Below are 8,233 nucleotides of genomic sequence, written 5' to 3'. Positions count from 1 at the left end.
GGAAGGGAAGGGAAGGGAAGGGAAGGGAAGGGAAGGGAAGGGAAGGGAAGGGAAGGGAAGGGAAGGGCTGTAGCTCTTCACTGCGGGAGACAGAGTGAGAAGCAAGAAGGATTTGACATTGTGCAAGCACTGCTCAACACTAGCTAAAACATAGCTCTTATTAGCACAGCTTTGGTCACGAATCTAGGAGGCAGCGCTATACCAGCTGCAATGAAAAACTTTATGGCAGCTAGAACCAGTACAAGTTGTTACTCTGTAGTAAGCATGGCTATGTATCATGAAAATAGTGTATTTGAAAGTTTTGTGATGTGAAATATGTCTTCTACTTAGATGAAAAAAAATACTAAATCATCTTTTTATTGAGTAGGACGATATGTTTGTGAACCTAAGTGTTGTAGAAAACCTTAAAGTAACAGAATAGGTAGCTTCTGTAGGAAAGATTCCCAGAATTTTTCAGTGGTTTCTAAACAATTGCTGTGAACAATAGAACAGGCCTTTGCTTCTGCACTGCAAGACCTCAGAACACTCAATAACGCTTGGCAGATACTACCATGTGGCAACACTTGGAAAGTGCTAACTCTTGAGGGATGACCGCTGCACTGGAAGCAGTGTCATAAGAGCACATTCACAAAATGCAGCCACAGATTTTAGGGAAGAAAATTCTAATGTCTCAATACATATAAGCAAATTCAGACGGGAAAACGTTGGGGTTTTTTTCCCAAAAATACAGATGGAACAGAACATATGTGGGATCTTTTCAAAGTTTATGTTTTAAATGGAAAAGAAAATCAATGATGAAGAACACATGTGTGTCCAAGAAAAAAAGATCAGGGTGATTTTACCTTCCTGAAGGCTTCAGGGAAATAGGGCCTCCTATTGCAAGTGGAATCTAGTATAAACATTCAGGGAGATGATTTTGCTTTCTAGGTTCACAGATTAAAGCAAACTAACAAAAAAAACCCCAGCAGCCCGTATCTAAAATTAAATCTCTTCTGGAACACACAGGGTATTTCAATATACTTTGATTAGCGTTTCTAAACAGACTTGATCTTAGAGGTTTTTTCCAACCTTAACAATTCTATCATTCTATGATTGTAAATATTCAAATTTTGTCTTAGAGTGGAAAACTATCTCCTAATTTGTTTCTTCATTCCTTCTCTCTCATTGTATAAAAATCCTTGTGTTCCTCTGAAACATCTAAACACAATCTATAGCTGAAGACAACTACTTTGTGAGTAGATATTCTTATCCCCTAGGTATGTGACTGGTTTTAAGCAGTTTCCTTTTGAGGTTCCAAGCACAGGGAATTCATATTCTTGATGAACTTAAACAGGAATTGTGAACATTCATATCTTCAATTGCCTTTTTGGTGGCTCTCAGCCCTCACTTTTATTATAACTGATGGCTCTTGGCTGTCTGATCCCATGATCTTTTAAAAGTCATGATCTGAGATATTCAGGTGAAATATCAGGTGAGATATTCCAGTGCAGTTGCAAATTGTTATTTGTTTTACTTATATATGTTTTAAATAATATTGAATACAGGAATTGAAAAAAAATGTAATTAAATTACTTTAAAATATCGTTAGGTTTGTAGAGGTTTAGGGTCTTTTTCAATTTAAAAGGACAGAAGAATATCTCAATTTATGGACTCCTCTATAAAGAAATTCATAATATTTTGGAGGACAATATGACCTGAAAATATATTTAACCTTAATGCTTTTCATTTTTAGGAAAAAAACACAAATTCTTAATTGTCCTTTTCTGCAGTATGGCTGTCTTGGGAGTTGAAATAGATTTTAATAATATATTAAGCTCGTGTGAACTTTAAAAAAACTTCTACTACTGATAATTTTCAAATATGCTATATCTATACAGGTAAATTCAGCCTACTCTCTGTTTTCTATTCTAAAAGAATAATATTTCAAAAGAAAATCAGAAAAAATAGTAGAGACCTTTGCAAATATTACTCTTTTGTAGTTTACTGATGAACTATCAAACCTGTCATTTTATTAGGAAGGGAAAAAAGTAATTGCACAGATATGTTCAAAATAACTAGAATTAAGAACATATGACTGAGGTTATCTGGCTTAAACACTAATTTTTGATTCCTTTTTTGAATTGAGAATACAAATTCTAGTATATTATTAATGTTCATCAAGCCAGTTAATTATGCTGTAGAATTTTTACAAGATTGTGTATCCCTATGAAAGTATTTATGAAACTGAAGAAAATAGAAATTTTTCATTATGTGGTATTATATAGAAATTTTGTAATGGGACCTTATCCAAATTGTAGTCTTAACAGATGGGATCTTGTTGGGGTTCCACATATTTAGTTATTTAGGACTTTAGTAAACAGTGATTTTATCCAGTCTGTGATTGGAACAGATGTGATCTTATCAGGGTTCCACTTTTTTTCAGGAGCATAAAATTGCCATGATTTGCTGTACAGTGCTATAGTTTACTTTTTGTGCTTTTAGAACCAGAGTCCTTTTTAGCCAGAATTTGCCCTTGGGTCCCAAAAACATCATAATAGGGAGTTAATGTTTTATTCTCTATTAATCCCATTAAATCCTTTTAATATTAGAGCATGTGTTGCTTTATAGCATTAAGTAGTGTCTTGCACTCAACAGTATTTTCACAGTTTATGACACTGCTTAGGGCATTAACAAACAGCTGTTTGAATTAAATGAGCAGTTAAGGACCCTGTTCATTAACTCAAAAGTTTCATGTATTTTTAATTCCTTAAATCTAATGGTATTATCACCCTCCAAGAAATCTATCTTTGATTATAATTTGCTGTGACCAGTATCAGTTTGGGTGAGATGAGAGAGTTATATTTTGACTATAAACTTTATCAATGGTGAACATCTCCAGTGAATCTGAACTGTCTTCTAACACTTTTAATCTTTTGAGATATAAAACTTTTAAAGTTGTTTACAGCAGTTGTGTTAAGATTTCTTCCTATTTTGTTTACTGATGACTTCATTTAGCTAATGTAAAGAGGCAGTTGGAACAGAATTATTTGCATTTGAAATGGTGCTATCAGAGGTTTCTGACTGACTTGTTTAAAAAAAAAAGAAAAAGGAAAAGAAAAAAGAAAATGTAAATTGTATTTTGACAGTGACAGAACACCTAATGCAGTTTTATGTATCAAGTGGACATGGACACTACACTTTATACAACACAAATTTGTAAGTCTTTATTCTACTTACAGTAAAAATAGTTTAACTTTTCATTTTAACATAGATTCTCTACGGTCTTTATTATGAAACATCAAAGTGCATGTGCATCTGTGGGACTTGAAACTATTTGTCAACTGTTTCATACCATTTTAGTTCTTTAAAATATTCCTGATTTTTTAGCACCAAAAGCCCAGAAATTCCTAATTAAGCATTCACTGACAAGTAAATAATTCAAACATGAAACAGTTTACACTAGTTTTTAGTACTTTTTTGTATTGTTTACATTTGCTGTCACCTCACAGAGCACCTGCAATGCACACTCAGTTTTAAGCATGATAAGGTTTTTGGAAATAGAACAGTTGTGTTGTTTAGTTTAGTATTTTTTAAGTCCAAGGATATTTAAACACTTGCCTTCCAACTAAGGCAAAATATTGAGCTAACAGTGAGAGCCTGGAACAGAGTGCCCTGGGCAGCAGTGGATACCCTGTCCCTGGAATGTTCAGGGCCAGGTTGGATCGGGCTTTGAACAAACTGATCTAGTGGAAGGTGTCCCTGCCCACAGCAGAGGGGTTGATACTGGATCTTCAAAAACCCCTTTCAACCAGAAGCATTCTGTGTTTCTTTCACTGTCTCTTTTACAGTGGAGATAATCTAGACTAGATAGTTAGTCTAGACTAACTGAAGGTGTGCTACTTACAAATACCAAAACAACCAGGAATGTGTACCACTCAACAATGAATCAACTCTTCCAGTTTCTGTATTTCAGTTTTCTACATTCAATCCAAATATTCACATTCACTTGAAGCTCTAAAAATATATATTGTTTTTACTTAGGATAATGTCTCTATAATCATCCTTAGCATAACTATTCTTAATAATAAGTATCCTGAGGATACTTCTACCTTAACCTCTACAAAGGTTATTCTCCTCTTACCATTACTCTTTCTGGGACATGTTCTTCCTCAATACTTGAAAAGTGTATCTCTCCTCAGGAGAATTCTCAGGACATTTGAATGCAGCTTCAAGGTGTTCTTTGTAACAGCTGAATCGCTCAACATAGCCATCATTTCAGATTGCAACTGCAAAGGCCAGGATATTCATGTCCAAGGGATCTTGTCATAGCAACGATGCAAACGGAATAAATTGTCTGTGATATATTGTCGCTAAAGGACACAAAATGATTCACATGAATGCCTCTCAGTGTTGGAACAGGAAAAGAAGAAACTTTATTCTCTGATTCCAGTATTTATAGATTCTCGACAATGACCAGAGATTGGATAATTAAGTTACCAGCACACTGGTCATGAGAAACGTCCATCAAAAGATGCTTCTTAGAAGGAATGTGATAAACAACTTATGTTTACAGAACTTTCATTGGAAGGTTTCTAAAACTATGGAAACATTATCAGAAGGCTTTAGTTTTCAGGGAGACAATATATAACTGTTCAGTCCATCTTAAACCTTAAACATTGGGTTTGGGTTCTTCTTGCTATATGAATTGTAACAGACCATGTTAAGAAATAAAAGACTTGATGTTCTTCAAAGGACTTTGCATAATAATGATTTAGGAGTATGAAAATTTTCAGCCAAGGAATGACATCTAGTTGTCCCAGGGGAGGTTCAGCTGGGATAGTAAGTAAAATTTTTTCACCATAATTGAGACAACTGATCTAAAAAAACAGATCTTTTCTCTGCCCTCATGAGTTAGAATGGGTTTTTTTAGAGGGTATTTTTTTCTTTCAAAGACAATTTATCAGATGCCAGGTTGCCAAACAGACCTCTGTAGGCCTTCTATCTCTTTCTTTTTCTCATTAAAATGGATACCACATGAAGAAGTGCCAGTAATTCTAGTCAGCCATTCCTGTAAAGGCTGACACGCACACAATTCAAATTAGAGTTGTTGGAAAGGTCAGCCATAAGTTATAGGTAGTTTCAGCTTGTCTAGCTCTTTAAAATGTTTCTGAAGTCAAACAAATTATTCAAAATAAGGATATCAACATGTTGTACTTCCAAAAAGAAATTTGATAACCAAGCACACTAAAAGGCTTGTTTGAGATTTACACATAAAGTGTACAGTTTAACTTTTTCATTCACACCAGTATGATGTATTCTTCAAAATAAAACATGCTGAACACTCATTACTGTCTAAAATCTGATTATTTTTTGAAGAATGTACACAAAGGAGGTGGGGTTGAATCTTTCACTCAGTTTTACAATCACTGTGTTATGCTTGAGCTTTATGAGAAAGTGAGGCAAATGTTATAAATTGAATTTATTTATTAAAAATTAATGTTTCATGGAAATATATTTCATGGAGTTTATCCATTTTATTTTTAGGAAGAATAAGAAAGAGTCATGTAGACAGAATAATAAAAAAAAAAAAAATATGATACGACCTTATCAAACATTTTCACTAGGAAACTGGAAGGAAAAGAATTGTTTCATCACTGTCATTGCTATGAAGTACTAGATTCTGTCACCATGAATAGAATGAGTGTTATAGACTGGAAATGGAAAATTCACACTGAGGAAAAGACAAATCTTCCATGAAGTCCAGAAAGTTGATCAACTTAAACAAAAGAATTGAGGAAAGTGCAGTTTTAAAGGTACATTGATCATGGGAGAGACTAAATTTGCCAGCATTCTAAAGTAGCTGAGATAGCCACAATCCTTATTGACATGTGGAATCTAGAACTGTCCTCAAGACACAGGTTTGATCTATTTTTATTTCCCGTGAAAGCATTTTCTCTACATCTAGAACATTTCTGTAGAATTTTAACTTTCTGGTCAGTATCGTTATGGAACCATTTCTAGACCCATGAGCAGAACTCAGTTTGTTCTGCTTACTGCAGCAGCTTTTGAGATAATTGTCACTTGCAGCTGTAAGAGTGATTGAACTCAAAATTATTGCCCTGAAGTACTGATAATTAATTTTCCTAACATAAAATAAGGCTAAGAATTGGGGGTTTTTATGCTGAAGATTAAATCTAGAAGGAAAAAAAAAAACCCAAACAACAAACCCTTTTTTTCTGCAGGTTTGATACTTTCTTTGCAGTGCAAGCAAGAATTTTGGCAGATTTGGGAGTTCTGTGAATTCTTACAGTCCATAGCTAATTTATTCACACTTCGCATCTAGTACTGAATTATGTGGCTTTGGAATTATGAAATGAAATCTTTGTTCCTTTGGAATAATATCATCCGTAATACCAAAAACATTGAGGAATTGTACCTTTCATTTAAATAAATCAGTAAAATACCCATTTTTTAAGTTCTTCAAGCTGGACACTCATAGATTTCTGGCATATAGATGTCTGGTTCTGTAGCACCCAGTGACTGTAAAGGAAAAGTTAATTACCAACAGCCATACAGATCTTTGTATAGATTTCTCCCTATCTGGGTATTAATGTAAGTATGGATGACAGGACTAATGAGAATACAAACACCTGTATGTGCTATCTCAAAAGATGCCCTTTCCTAGAATAACAAGATCTTTGTCTTGCTGTTACCTGAGGAAGAAGGTGATATTACTATGCGGTAGGAAGAGCTTGGTACTGTAAAAGCCTTTGCTCTGCCTGGTGATTGATAGTCTCAGTGTTGAATTATCCTTTCCCATATAGATAAAAGACATGCTGGGAGAATGCCAGACTTCTTTTTTTTAAGAAGGCATGATTGAAAATATCCTGTCTTAGTTGGTAAATTGGGTCAGTCTACACCTTAGACATGTCATAGGCCCATAATTGTGAATCTAGGACTGTCAGCACTTTAAGAAAAGACATTTTCAATTCATGATGGGAATGTTTTCAGCTCGTAGGATTCAGCTAGGATTCCATAATCTCCTCAATCTAGTTCACCCATAACAAGCTTAATCTTTTAAAATATTTAAATTCACTAACTGTAAATATGCTGAGAACAGAAGGCAGGAGAAAACAACATGATCCCAAACTACTTTTTACATTCCATTAAATGTTTCTTGAAGATCTCTGTTAACACTTTTTTAACATTTTGGATTTTTTCTACTGACAGGGGAAGGAGACTGTTCAGGTAGACCTTGGAGTTTAAGGGTTCATTTATTCATTGTACATTTTGAGATGGACAGAAAAGCATATTAATCACAAATGGAATTCTATAGAAAAAGTCCTTAGAAAATGGTCCTCCAAAAGAAAAGGAGAGAGTGTCTCTTTAAAAAGACTGGAAAAAAATTAAAATCAAAAGTGTACATGTTTTTATTTAATATTGTTTATTAAAGTTTTGAACTGCAGAAGGAGAATAATTAAAATCAGTAAAAAAAAAATATTGTCTGTTGCAAACAAGACTGTGTGCTGATAAAATAGGTACCAGGCACCCATTCTGACTCAAATGGATTTTCAATCCATTTCTGTCCTATATTTCTCATGTCAAGCTGTAACAGTTAGGGAAACAGACGTGTTTAAGTTTCCACTCCACCTCCCAACTACATTTTAATAAGAATTTCTAGATTTCATGGTAAAACAAATTTTTTTCCATCTTGACTCTAAATGATGACATATTCAGCACTGGATTTTTTTTCATGTGATGTGTAGCCTGCTTTAGAAGCATGTCTATCCCTAATACGTGTCAGTATGACACAGGGTGTTTGCAGTGACACAGGTGTCTAAACAAATATGTAACTTTCCTGTCAATAATTTGCTTCTATCATAAAAACTTTTTCAAAATAGAAAAACAACTCTATATCACTGTCTTTCCATAAGGACATGTTTCCTGTTCAAGGACATCTCACTTCTATATTTCCATGATAGAGGTCTTCCAGCATCAACCTTGAGGCCAGGCTAATTCTTCATTAAAAAACCGAAAAAAACTAGTTACAATATTTGCTCATGGAAAATCATTCTTTCTCCATCTTACCTGTGCACAGAGCTAGTCTATTTGATGTGACAACTTTTGATGATGTTTATCTTGGAACAGAAATTCTGCACTCACTGTTTGCTTCAGCAAATCTCCTGAGGATTATACTGCATGCTCTTCCCCTCAAAATGGGTGTATGATGAGAAAAATAATGTCTGCTTGCTAG

Source organism: Parus major, chromosome 2, assembly GCF_001522545.3.
Source record: "Parus major isolate Abel chromosome 2, Parus_major1.1, whole genome shotgun sequence".
In the NCBI taxonomy this organism is placed as follows: domain Eukaryota; kingdom Metazoa; phylum Chordata; class Aves; order Passeriformes; family Paridae; genus Parus; species Parus major.
This window is presented reverse-complemented; position numbering follows the sequence as displayed.